The sequence below is a fragment of the Neofelis nebulosa genome, chromosome X (genome assembly GCF_028018385.1).
Source record: "Neofelis nebulosa isolate mNeoNeb1 chromosome X, mNeoNeb1.pri, whole genome shotgun sequence".
Lineage (NCBI taxonomy): Eukaryota > Metazoa > Chordata > Mammalia > Carnivora > Felidae > Neofelis > Neofelis nebulosa.
In genome coordinates, this window is record NC_080800.1 from 75,899,360 (window position 1) to 75,913,647 (window position 14,288).

At 36.1% G+C, this 14,288-nt stretch overlaps 1 long non-coding RNA gene across 1 annotated transcript in view; it reads right to left on the reverse strand.

Annotated features, from left to right (window-relative positions):
• Positions 1–867: 867 nt before the first annotated feature.
• LOC131501864 (uncharacterized) overlaps positions 868–14,288 on the reverse strand; it is a 39,295-nt gene continuing 25,874 nt past the window's right edge. The window contains exons 2-3 of the long non-coding RNA XR_009256912.1: positions 2,510–3,094; positions 868–2,328 (exon numbers count right to left, since the gene is read on the reverse strand). This is a non-coding gene — a long non-coding RNA (uncharacterized LOC131501864). The remainder of the gene's footprint in view (positions 2,329–2,509; positions 3,095–14,288) is intronic.

Consider the following 14,288-nt stretch of genomic DNA (forward strand, 5'->3'; position numbering starts at 1 on the left):
CAGCAATAGCACTACTAGGAGTTTATCCAAAGGATACAGGAGTGCTGATTCATAGGGGCACTTGTACCCCAATGCTTATAGAAGTGCTTTCAGCAATGGTCAAATAATTTAATCTGTGTCTTTAGTTAAAAGACTACAAACTGTATTAATCAAAAGCAGCATGTTTCCTTAGAAGAAATATTAGGCTCAGCTTGAGCAAAGTAATGTTTCACTCAGTGCTTTAGCAAACTAGCCTATGTTACTTTAGGGAGACATGTTCATCTTTCTGTTAACTCAATCATAAAAAGGAAATATTAATATTTATATTATAAATATTGAATCAATATATCATTGATATATCAATGATACAAGAAGTGTATTATTTAACATATTTAAATATGTTTAATATATCAACATCAATATTATTTTAATATAAAAGTATTACATTGTATTATAGTTATACTACATAATATAATGTATATGTTAATATTATTATGTATTATAATTATATAATGACATTAATCTAATATATGTTAATAATATATTAATATGATAAATATATTCATTTTGGTATTGGAATTTTGTGAAACATATCCAAATAATGAAAGTATGTGCTAGACTAGCCCCTCAAATACATGAACTATCTTCTTTGGTCATTATCAGTATTCGAAAGTGATATAACATGTATCACATAGAAAATATTCAACTTATTATTGCTAACTTATTATTACTACTCAAAGCCCCCCTTATATAGTTGTCTTTTATTGAAAGCCTGTCATGTATCAAGTGCATTTTTCACAGTCTTATTTAATTCAGCACTTACCACACTGCCTGGAAGAATAAGGATTTAATAAATATTTGCAAGGTGAAAGAACAAGTCCTCAAAACAAATATTTAAATGAAAATTTTATTAACCCAATTTACAACAGAGAATACTAGGGCTCATAATCATATCACTAATAATTGGCAAAGCACAGTCTGGCTCTGTTATATCCCACTGTGAGTAAGAAACCTAAGTTTTACTTTATAATCTTAACATTGTACATGAGATGAGTGCTATGAATCTTACTATTCCACACCTATTCTTATGATTCATGTCAAACTGCTTTATGACATTTGTCACAATTTCTATAATAAGTTATTTGTGTACACATAACTTTTTATTATTATCAGCTATTTACATCTCTGCCTCTTCTTCCAGACTTGTGCAAACAGACTTGAAAACAGAAGCAATATCTTATGCAAATTTATAGTAGTAACAAATAATAGAGTCATGGTAAATAATAGATGTTAGACAAATATTTATTTATTAAGTGATCAATGAAACAAAACTGAACCAAGAAGTTTAGCATATGATTTACACAAACATTGGCAGAGTTCTGACACAGAAAGTTCATTGAAAAATTCAAACATGTAAAAGCAAGGGAATTTAGCTTTAAGTTCTGTGTTGTAGTCTGTTGCAGTCATTACCTAAATTCTTCATTTTATAATGTATAAAAACTTTTAAAATATAATTTTAGCTGTGGAAAGTAAAGGTTAATTGACTAATGATACAATCTACTTATTAATGAGGCTATGAAATCCAGGTGCACTCTAAAGTTTTTATTGGGGTATATTGGTTTTATCTTTGTTAACACTTACTGAGTCCTTACTATTTGTGCAAGACTTTCTATACATTACTTTATTTAACCCGCTTATGAAAATAAAAGGCTTAAAATGATTTGTTCAATATTACCTCCAATGCGGGCCAATAATCTAGTTTGGATCTTGATGTGTCTGATTTCAATACCCAAGCCTGTACCCACTATATTATACTGCATATAACATCTTCAGTTTCTTCAGAAACTTTTTCTGCATTTTTCACGAGCAGTGATAATATAGGTTCATCAATAGCAAATAGGTATAATATATATTTCTCCACTAACTCTGAAGCAAACTTGTTCAGTTCCATAAAAAATAATGTATACTGAACTGTTAATGGGAAGAAACTAAATTAATCCCTGGTGATCAAATATGAAACAACCATAAGCAGGGTACAGAATGAAAAAAAATTAAGGGCAGCTAAATATGTATTTTTTTGAAGGGTTGGTCTTATCAGTAAACTTTTTTAAGTGACACACTTGAAAGATATGATTCAGGGATTGGGATAAGATCAATGCTTACAGGAAGGAGCCTAATGCTTGAAACTCAATAATTTTGCTTCTAAACATTGGGCTTTGATTTACTAGAATAAAATATTCTTGGATTGGTAACACTTCAAGTAGTTATGGATACATTTATCTTAATGTGATATAAGGAAATGAGAACTTATTTGTCATAGATCAAAAAGGCAGTTAAGTAAAAGTGACACTGATGTGTAAAATATATACAATGTTAGGGGTAAATAGATTTTTAAACTCAAGAAAGCACATAGAAATCAAATTCAGTGTGAAAATTTTTCATGTGAAACCTGTTATCCAGAAATCCTGAGGTTGGATTTTTTTTACTCCTTTGTTTGAAGAATGCTGATTTGAGGTTGGAGTCATCCAACCTGTTACAGTTAGGGTCTTGCTTTTTGCCTAGATTGTGGAGGAATTATGTTTCTACCCTAAGGGGAAAAACGGTTTCTTATTTGGGATTGTTTGTAGAAACGTGGAGGAACAATATTAAAACAAATTACTTGTTTGGAATTGTTTAAAAGAATAATAGGATTTTATTTTAATTTAAATATAATATCTTTTACAGATTAGAATTTTATTTTCTTCAAAAATTTCCATTGGAAACAGCCAAGTACTTGGTTACATGACACTAACATTTCTAATGAATCCGAATTCTGAGATTTCAAAGGTATTTACAAACATAAAAAATCTTTGAAGAAATCATTTCTGTGGCCTTTTTGTATTGAAAAGTATGTTTCAACTTCATTCACTTAGTTATTTTAGCTTTTTACATTTAAGAATGTTGAGTTCTTGGGGAGCCTGGGTGGCTCAGTCAGTTTAGCGTAGGATTTCAGGGTTCATGGCTTCAAGCCCCACATCAGGCTCTGTGCTGACAGCTCAGAGCCTGGAGCTTGCTTCAGATTCTGTGTCTCCCTCTCTCTCTGACCCTCTGCAGCTTGTGCTCTCTCTGTCTCTCTCTAAAAAATAAACATTTTTTTTTTAAATATTGAGCTCTTTATTGTTAGGAGCTTACCCACCATGGCATTCAGTATTCCTCATACTCCATAGAGCATCCTATGTCTTAATTATGTGAAAAAATATTTTCATAGTAATTCTATTCCTTTTTTTAGATTCCAAATATACATGAAATGATGTGGTATTTTTCTTTCACTGTCTCGCTTATTTCATTTAGCATAATACCCTCAAGTTTTATCCATGTTGTCACAGATAGCAAGATTTTGTTCTTATTCATGGCTGAGTAGTATTCAATATATATATATAAAGATATATATATATATCTCCAAGATATATAGTGCCAAGATACAAAAACAATGTAAGTATTCATCCATAGATAAATGGGTAAGTGTATATATACATATACATACATACATACATTTATCTCATATCTTCTGTACTCATTCATCTAAGGATGAACACTTATATTGTTTCCACATCTTGGCTATTATAAATAATGCTGCAATGAACATAGGTGTGAATATATATTTTTGAATTAGTGTTTTCATATTTTTTGACAAATAACCAGAAGTGGGAAAGCTGAATCATATGGTAGATCAATTCTTATTTTTTTGAGGAATCTCCAGTATTGTTTTTCATAGTGGCTGCATCAATATACAACCCTACCAACAGTGCACAAGGGTTTCCTTTTCTCCACATCCTCACCAAAACTTGTTTTTGTGTCCTTTTGATAATAGTTATTCTGGTTAATGTCAGGTGATATATCACTGTGGTTTAGATTTGCATTTTCTTGATGATTAGTGGTATTGAGCATCTTTTATGTATCTATTGGTCATCTGTATGTCTTCTTTTTAAAAGTTTTATTTTGATTTCAGTTAGTTAAAATACAATGTTATATTGGTTTCAGGTGTATAATATAGTGATTCAAAAATTCCATACATCACCCAGTGCTCATCATCTGTATGTCTTCTTTAGAAAAATATTCATTGAGATTATCTGCCCATTTTTAAATCAGGTTATTTGATTTTCATTGTTCAGTTGTATGATATTTATATATTTTGGATATCAACCCATTTTCAGATATATAGTTTGAAAATATATTCTCCCATTCAGAGCGTTGCCTTTTCATTTTGATGATGGCTCACTTCATTGTGTATAATGAAGTAGTTTGAAATAATCCCATTTGTTTATTTTTGCTTTTGTTTCCCTTGCCTTTGGCATCAGATACACAAATACATTGCTAAGACCAATGTCAAGGTGCTTGCCATCTATGATTTTTTTTTCTAGGAATTTTATGGTTTCAAGGGTTCATATTCAAGTCTTTAATCCATTTGAGTTAATTTTTTGTATAGGGTAAGAGAGTGGTCTGGTTTCATTTGCATGTGACTGTTTAGCTTTTCCAGCACCAATTTATGCATAAATTATTCTTTCTCCATCATACATTCCTGGATTTTTTGTCATAAATTAATTGTCCATATATATGTAGGTTTATTTCTGGGCTCTCTATTTTGTTCCATTGATGCATGTGTCTATTTTTATGCCAATACTATACTGTTTTGATTATGATAGCTTTGTAGTGTAGTTTGAAATGATTAAATGGGATACCTCCAGCTTTGTTCTTTCCCAAGATTATATTGAATATTTGGTTTTGTTGTTGTTTCATACAAATTTTAGGATTATTTGTTCTAGTTCTTTGAAAAAATGCTGTTGGTATTTTGACAGGGATTGCATTGAATCTGTAGATTGCTTTGGGTAGTATGGACATGTTAACAATATTAATTCTTCCAATTTATGAACACAGAATGTCTTTTCATTATTTGTGTCTTCTTCAGTTTCTTTTTTCAGTGTCTTATGGTTTTCAACGTACAGGAATTTCACCTCTTTGGATAAAGTTATTCCTAGGTATTTTATTCTTTTTGGTTCCATTGCAAATGTGGTTGCTTTCTTAATTCTCCTTTCACATAGTTCATTATTAGTGCATAGAAATAGCACAGATTTCTGTATATTGATCTTGTACCCAGCAACTTTACTGAATTTATTGATTAGTTCTAAAATTTCTTTTGGTGTAGATGTTAGAATTTTGTATATATAATATTGGGGCGCCTGGGTGGCTCAGTCAGGTTGAGCACCAGATTCAGCTCAGGTCATGATCTCATGGTTCATGAGTTTGAGCCCTGCATTGGGCTCTGTGCTGACAGATCAGAGCCTAGAGCCTTCTTTGGATCCTGTGTCTCCCTCTCTCTCTACCCCTCCCCTGCTCATGCTCTGTCTCTCTCTCTCAAAAATAAAAAAAAAATAAAAAAATAATTTTCTATATATAATATCATGCCATCTACAAATTGTGAGTTTTACTTCTTTCCCAATTTGGATGGCTTTTATCTCTTTTTCTTATTATATTGCTGTCTTTAGGGCTTCCAGTATTATATTGAATAGAAGTGGTAAGTGTAGGCATCCTTGTGTAGTTCCTGATGTTAGATGAAAATCCTTCAGTTTTTTACCATTGAGTATGAGATTAGCTGTGGGCTTGTCATATATGATTTTTATTATGTTGAGGTACATTCCTTCTATAACCACTTTGTTGGGCGTTTTTATCACGATGTTGAATTTTGTCAAATGCTTTACCTGCATTGGTTGAGATGATCATATGATTATCTTTCATTTTGTTAAGGTGATATATCACAGTGATTAAAAATGGGTATTAAATCATTCATGCATTCCTGGAATAAATCCCAACTGATCGTGGTTTATGATTCCCTTAAAATATTTTTAAATTTAGTTTGCTAATATTTTGTTGAGGATTTTTACATCTATATTTATCAGGGATATTGACTCCTAATCTTTTTGTGGCCTCCTGTCTGGTTTTTGTATCAGGGTAATGGCGACCTTATAAAGGTAATTTGGAAGCATTTCCTCTACTTTGATACATTGGAACGGTTTTAGAATAGGTATTAAATCTTTGAATGTTTTTTAGAACTTACCAGTAAAGCCATCTGGTTCTGGGCTTCAATTTTCGAAGAAGACTTTGGTTACATATTCAATCTCCTTAATAGAAATCAATCTATTCACATTTTCTATTTCTTCATGATTCAGTTTTGGAAGATTGTATGTTTCTAGGAATGTATCAATTCTTTTACTAGGTTGCCCAATTTCTTGGCACAGAGTTGTTTACAGTTTTTAATGATCCTTTGTAGTTCTGTGTTATCAATTTTAACTTTCCTTCTTTTCATTTCTGATTTTATATATTTGAGACTTCTATTTTTTTCATAGTGAGTCTAACTAATTGTCAGTTTGGTTTATATTTTCAATGAACCAGCTCTTTGTTTTATTGACATTTTCTATTGATTTTTCAGCCTCTCTATATTTCCATCGATCTTTATTATTTTCTTCCTTCTACTAATTTGGGGCTTTGTTATTCATTTTTTTTTAGTTCCTTTAAGTGTAAAATTAAACTGTTTATCTGATTTTTTTCTTTATTTTTTCTTTTTTTAAAAAATTTAATGTTTATTTATGAGAAAGAGAGAGAGAGAGAAAGAGAGAGAGAGAGATAACATGTAAGGGAGGGGCAAGAGAGAGAGGGAGACACAGAATCCAAAGCAGGCTCCAGGCTCAAGCAAAGAGCTCACAAGCTGTGAGATAATGATTTTAGTGGAAGTCAGATGCTCAATCAACAGAGCCACCCAGGTGTCCCTTCATTGTTTCTTTATTGTTATGAAATTCCCTTTCAGAACCACTTTTTCTGCATCTCATAGATTTTTATATGCTGTGGTTTTTTTTTTTCATATGTCCATTGGTATTTTTTATTTCTCCTTTGATTTCTTTGATGACTGGTCAGTAGTATGTTGCTTAATCTCCACATTTTTGTGTTTTTTAGCTTTCTGCTTGTAATTGATTAATTAAATGCCATTGTGGTCAAAAACGATGCTGGATATCATTTCAATATTTTGAATTTATTGAGACTTGTGTGTGTGTGTGTGTCACCTAACATTTGATCTCTCCTTGAATAGGTTCTATATGCACCTGAGGAGAATGTGTGTTCTGTTGATTTTGGATAAAGTGTTCTGCATATGTCTATTAAGTCCATCTAGTTTAATATGTTTTTTTAATGTTTTTTTTAATTTATTTTTGAGACAGAGAGAGACAGAGCGCGAGTGAGGGAGGGGCAGAGAGAGGGGGAGACACAGAATCTGGAACAGGCTCCAGGCTCTGAGCTGTCAGCACAGAGCCTGATGCAGGACTCGAACTCACAGACCGTGAGATCATGACCTGAGCTGAAGTCAGACGCTCAGCCGACTGAGCCACTCAGGCGCCCCTTAATATGTTTTTTAAGGTTGACTTATCTTTACAGATTTTCTGTCTAGATGATTTATCCAATGATGTAAGTGAGGTTTTCAAATCCTCCACTGTTAATGTATTACTGTCAATTTCCACCTTATCTCCATTAATATTTGCTTTATATATTTGGTACTCCTATGTTAGGTGCATATAAATTTATGTGGTATATCTTCTTATTGGATTGATTGCTTTATAATTATGTAATGGTCTTCTTTGTCTTTTACTATAGTCTTTGCTTTAAAGTCTATTTTGTATGATAGGACTATTATACTAACTATCTTTTTGTTTCTATATGTATGGAGTATCTTTTTCCATTCTTTCACTTTCATTCTCTGTGTGTCCTCATTTCAAAAGTAAGTCTCTTGTAGGTAATATATAGATGTGTCTTTTTTAGCTCATTCAAACATTCTATGGTATTTGATTAAAGAATTTAGTCCATTTACATATAACATAATTATTGATTAGGATGTACTTATTGCAATTTTGTTAATTGTTTTATGGATTTTTTTTCAATATATGAAATTTATTGTCAAATTGGTTTCCATACAACACCCAGTGCTCATCCCAAAAGGTGCCCTCCTCAATATCCATCACCCACCCTCCCCTCTCTCCCACCCCCCATCAACGCTCATTTGTTCTCAGTTTTTAAGAGTGTCATGCTTTGGCTCTCTCCCACTCTAACCTCTTTTTCTTTTCCTTCCCCTCCCCCATGGGTTTCTGTTAAGTTTCTCAGGATCCACATAAGAGTGAAAGCATATGGTATCTGTCTTTCTCTGTATGGCTTATTTCACTTAGCATCACACTCTCCAGTTCCATCCACGTTGCTACAAAGGGCCATATTTCGTTCTTTCTCATTGCCACGTAGTACTCCATTGTGTATATAAACCACAATTTCTTTATCCATTCATCAGTTGATGGACATTTAGGCTCTTTCCATAATTTGGCTATTCTTGAGAGTGCTGCTATAAACATTGGGGTACAAGTGCTCCTATGCATCAGTACTCCTGTATCCCTTGGGTAAATTCCTAGCAGTGCTATTGCTGGGTCATAGGGTAGGTCTCTTTTTAATTTTCTGAGGAACCTCCACATTGTTTTCCAGAGTGGATGCACCAATTTGCATTCCTACCAACAGTGCAAGAGGGTTCCCGTTTCTCCACATCCTCTCCAGCATCTATAGTCTCCTGATTTGTTCATTTTGGCCACTCTGACTGGCGTGAGGTGATATCTGAGTGTGGTTTTGATTTGTATTTCCCTGATGAGGAGCGACATTGAGCATCTTTTCATGTGTCTGTTGGCCATCCGGATGTCTTCTTTAGAGAAGTGTCTATTCATGTTTTCTGCCCATGTCTTCACTGGGTTACTAGTTTTTCAGGTGTGGAGTTTGGTGAGCTGTTTATAGATTTTGGATACTAGCCCTTTGTCCGATATGTCATTTGCAAATATTTTTTTCCCATTCCACTGATTGCCTTTTAGTTTTGTTGGTTGTTTCCTTTGCTGTGCAGAAGCTTTTTATCTTCATAAAGTCACTAATTCATTCTTGCTTTTAATTCCCTTGCCTTTGGGGATGTGTCAAGTAAGAGATTGCTACAGCTGAGATCAGAGAGGTCTTTTCTTGCTTTCTCCTCTAGGGTTTTGATGGTTTCCTGTCTCACATTCAGGTCCTTTATCCTTTGTGAGTTTATTTTTGTGAATGGTGTGAGAAAGTGTTCTAGTTTCAACCTTCTGCATGTTGCTGTCCAGTTCTCCCAGCACCATTTGTTAAAGAGACTGTCTTTTTTCCATTGGATGTTCTTTCCTGCTTTGTCAAAGATGAGTTGGCCATACGTTTGTGGGTCTAGTTCTGGGGTTTCTATTCTATTCCATTGGTCTATGTGTCTGTTTTTGTGCCAATACCATGCTGTCTTGATGATTACAGCTTTGTAGTAGAGGCTAAAGTCTGGGATTGGGATGCCTCCTACTTTGGTCTTCTTCTTCAAAATTGCTTTGGCTATTCGGGGCCTTTTGTGGTTCCATATGAATTTTAGGATTGCTTGTTTTAGTTTCTAGAAGAATGCTGGTGCAATTTTGATTGGGATTGCATTGAATGTGTAGATAGCTTTGGGTAGTATTGACATTTTGACAAAATTTATTCTTCCAATCCATTGGCAGGGAATGTCTTTCCATGTCTTTATATGGTCTTCAATTACCTTCATAAGCTTTCTATAGTTTTCAGCATACAGATCTTTTACATCTTTGGTTAGATTTATTCCTAGGTATTTTATGTTTCTTGGTGCAATTGTGAATGGGATCAATTTCTTTATTTGTCTTTCTGTTGCTTCATTGTTAGTGTATAAGAATGCAACTGATTTCTGTACATTGATTTTGTATCCTGCAACTTTGCTGAATTCATGTATCAGTTCTAGCAGACTTTTGGTGGAGTCTATCGGATTTTCCATGTATAATATCATGTCATCTGCAAAAAGCGAAAGCTTGACTTCATCTTTGCCAATTTTGATGCCTTTGATTTCCTTTTGTTGTCTGATTGCTGATGCTAGAACTTCCAGCACTATGTTAAACAACAGCGGTGAAAGTGGACATCCCTGTCGTGTTCCTGATCTCAGGGAAAAAGCTCTCAGTTTTTCCCCATTGATGATGATGTTAGCTGTGGGCCTTTCATAAATGGCTTTTATGATGTTTAAGTTTGTTCTTTCTATCCCGACTTTCTCAAGGGTTTTTATTAAGAAAGGGTGCTGAATTTTGTCAAATGCTTTTTCTGCATCGATTGACAGGATCATGTGGTTCTTATCTTTTCTTTTATTAATGTGATGTATCACATTGATTGATATGTGAATGTTGAACCAGCCCTGAATCCCAGGAATGAATCCCACTTGATCATGGTGAACCACTCTTTTTATATGCTGTTGAATTCAATTTGCTAGTATCTTATTGAGAATTTTTGTATCCATATTTATCAGGGATATTGGCCTGTAGTTCTCTTTTTTTACTGGGCCTCTGTCTGGTTTAGGAATCAAAGGAATGCTGGCTTCATAGAATGAGTCTGGAAGTTTTCCTTCCATTTCTACTTTTTGGAATAGCTTGAGAAGGATAGGGAATATCTCTGCTTTAAACGTCTGGTAGAACTCCCCTGGGAAGCCATCTGGCCCTGGACTCTTATTTGTTGGGAGATTTTTGATAACCGATTCAATTTCTTCACTGGTTATGGGTCTGTTCAAGCTTTCTATTTCCTCCTGATTGAGTTTTGGAAGAGTGTGGGTGTTTAGGAATTTGTCCATTTCTTCCAGGTTGTCCAGTTTGTTGGCATATAATTTTTCATTGTATTCCCTGAAAACTGTTTGTATCTCTGAGGGATTGGTTGTAATAATTCCATTTTCATTCATGATTTTATCTATTTGGGTCATTTCCCTTTTCTTTTTGAGAAGCCTGGCTAGAGGTTTGTCAATTTTGTTTATTTTTTCAAAAAACCAACTCTTGGTTTCGTTGATCAGGTCTACAGTTTTTTTAGATTCCATATTGTTTATTTCTGCTCTGATTTTATTATTTCTCTTCTTCTGCTGGGTTTAGGCTGTCTTTGTTGTTCTGCTTCTCTTTCCTTTACGTGTGCTGTTAGATTTTGTATTTGGGATTTTTCTTGTTTCTTGAGATAGGCCTGGATTGCAATGCATTTTCCTCTCAGCACTGCTTTCACTGCATCCCAAAGCGTTTGGATTGTTGTATTTTCATTTTTGTTTGTTTCCATGTATTTTTTAATTTCTTCTCTAATTGCCTGGTTGACCCACGCACTCTTTAGTAGGGTGTTCTTTAACCTCCATGCTTTTGGAGGTTTTCCAGACTTTTTCCTGTGGTTGATTTCAGGCTTCATAGCATTGTGGTCTCAAAGTATGCATGGTATAATTTCAATTCTTGTATTCTTATGAAGGGCTGTTTTGTGACCAAGTTAATGATTTATCTTGGAGAATGTTCCATGTGCACTCGAGAAGAAAGTATATTCTGTTGCTTTGGGATGCAGAGTTCTAAATTTATCTGTCAAGTCCATCTGATCCAATGTATCATTCAGGGCCCTTGTTTCTTTATTGACTGTGTGTCTAGATGATCTATCCATTTCTGTAAGTGGGGTGTTAAAGTCCCCTGCATTTACCACATTCTTATCAATAAGGTTGCTTATGTTTATGAGTAATTGTTTTATATATTTGGGGGCTCCTGTATTGGGCGCATAGACATTTATAATTGTTAGCTCTTCCTGATGGATACACCCTGCAATTATTATATAATGCCCTTCTTCATCTCTTGTTACAGCCTTTAATTTAAAATCTAGTTTGTCTGATATAAGTATGGCTACTCCAGCTTTCTTTTGGCTTCCAGTAGCATGATAAATAGTTCTCCATCCCCTCACTCTCAATCTGAAGGTGTCCTCAGGTCTAAAATGAATCTCTTGTAGACAGCAAATAGATGGGTCTTGTTTTTTTACCCATTCTGATACCCTATGTCTTTTGGTTGGTGCATTTAATCCGTTTACATTCAGTGTTATTATAGAAAGATATGGGTTTACAGTCATTGTGATGTCTCTATGTTTTATGCTTGTAGCGTTGTCTCTGGTACTTTGTCTCACAGGATCCCCCTTAGGATCTCTTGTAGGCCTGGTTTAGTGGTGACGAATTCCTTCACTTTTTGTTTGTTTGGGAAGACCTTTATCTCTCCTTCTATTCTAAATGACAGACTTGCTGGATAAAGGATTCTCGGCTGCATTTTTTTTTCTGTTCAACACACTGAAGATCTCGTGCCAATCCTTTCTGGCCTGTCGAGTTTCAAAGAGAGATCAGTCACGAGTCTTATAGATCTCCCTTTATAAGTTAGGGCACATTTATCCCTTGCTGCTTTCAGAATTTTCTCTTTACCCTTGTATTTTGCCAGTTTCACTATGATATGTCGTGCAGAAGATCGATTCAAGTTATGTCTGAAGGGAGTTCTCTGTGCCTCTTGGATTTCAATGCCTTTTTCCTTCCCCAGTTCAGGGAAGTTCTCAGCTATTATTTCTTCAAGTACACCTTCAGCACCTTTCCCTCTCTCTTCCTCCTCTGGGATACCAATTATGCGTATATTATTTCTTTTTAGTGTATCACTTAGTTCTCTAATTTTCCCCTCATACTCCTGGATTTTTTTATGTCTTTTTCTCAGCTCCCTCTTTTTCCATAATTTTATCTTCTAGTTCACCTATTCTCTCCTCTGCTCTTCAGTCTGAGCTGTGGTCGTTTCCTTTTTATTTTGCATCTCGTTTAAAGCGTTTTTCAGCTCCTCCTGACTATTCCTTAGTCCCTTGATCTCTGTGGCAAGAGATTCTCTGCTGTCCTGTATACTGTTTTCAAGCCCAGCGATTAATTTTATGACTATTATTCTAAATTCACTTTCTGTTATATTATTTAAATCCTTTTTGATCAGTTCATTAGCTGTTGTTATTTCCTGGAGATTCTTCTGAGGGGAATTCTTCCGTTTGGTCATTTTGGATAGTCCCTGGAGTGGTGAGGACCTGCAGGGTGCTTCCCCTGTGCTTGGTGTATAACTGGAGCTGGTGGGTGGAGCCGCAGTCAGACCTGATGTCTGCCCCCAGCCCACTGCTGGGGCCACAGTCAGACTGGTGTGGGCCTTCTCTTTTCCTCTCCTAGGGGCGGGATTCACTGTGGGGTGGCGTGGCCATCTGGGGTACTTGCTCACTGCCAGGCTTGTGGTGCTGGGGATCTGGCGTATTAGCTGGGGTGGGTAGGCCAGGTGCACGGGAGCAGGAGGGGCAGGCTTAGCTCGCTTTTCCTTAGGTGATCCACTTTAGGAGGGGCCCTGTGGCAGCAGGGGTGAGTCAGATCCGCTGCTGGAGATTTGGCTCCACAGAAGCACAGAGTTGGGTGTTTGTGTGGAGGGCGCAAGTTCCCCGGCAGGAACTGGTTCCCTTTGGGATTTTGGCTGGGGGATGGGCGAGGGAGATGGCGCTGGCGAGCACCTTTGTTCCCCGCCAAACTGAGCTCTGTCATCTGGGGGCTCAGCAACTCTCCCTCCCTTTGTCCTCCAGCCTTCCCGCTTTCTGAGCAGAGCTGTTAACTTATGACCTCCCAGATCCTAAGTCACGCTTGCTGTCGGAATACACTCCGTCTGGCCCCTCTGCTTTTGCAAGCCTGACTTGGGGGCTCTGCTTGGCTGGCGGGCCCCTCCGCCCCGGCTCCCCTTGCCAGTCCATGCAGCGCACACCGCCTCTCTGCCCTTCCTACCCTCTTCCGTGGGCCTCTTGTTTGTGCTTGGCTGTGGAGTCTCTGTTCTGCTAGTCTTCTGGTGGTTTTCTGGGTTATTTAGGCAGGTGTAGGTGGAATCTAAGTGATCAGCAGGACGCGCACTGAGCCCAGAGTCCTCCTACGCCGCCATCCCTTTATGAATGTTTTTGTACTTTCCTTCTGTTCCTTTCTTCTTCTCCTTCTCTCCTCCCTTGTGGTTTGATGGCTTTCTCATTACTGTAAAGTTTTGCTTGGTGGTTACACTGAGGTTCCCATGTAGCATCCTATACATAGGTCAGTTTTATTTGACTGATCTTTTTTTCTTTCTTGAAAGAGAGAACACATTTTAGAGAGAGCAGGGGAGGGGCAGAAAAGGAGAGGGAGAGAGTGAATCCTGAACAGGTTCCACATCCAGCACAGATCCTAATGTGGGGCTCAATCTCATGACCATTAGATCATGACCTGAGCAGAAATCAAGAGTCAGGTGCTTAACTAACTGAACCACCCAGGCACCCCTAACAGTATATTTTAAGTTGAAAGGAAGTTCAATATGAACACATTCCAAATCTTTACATTTTTACTACCATTGCTACATTTTGTATTTTGAATCACA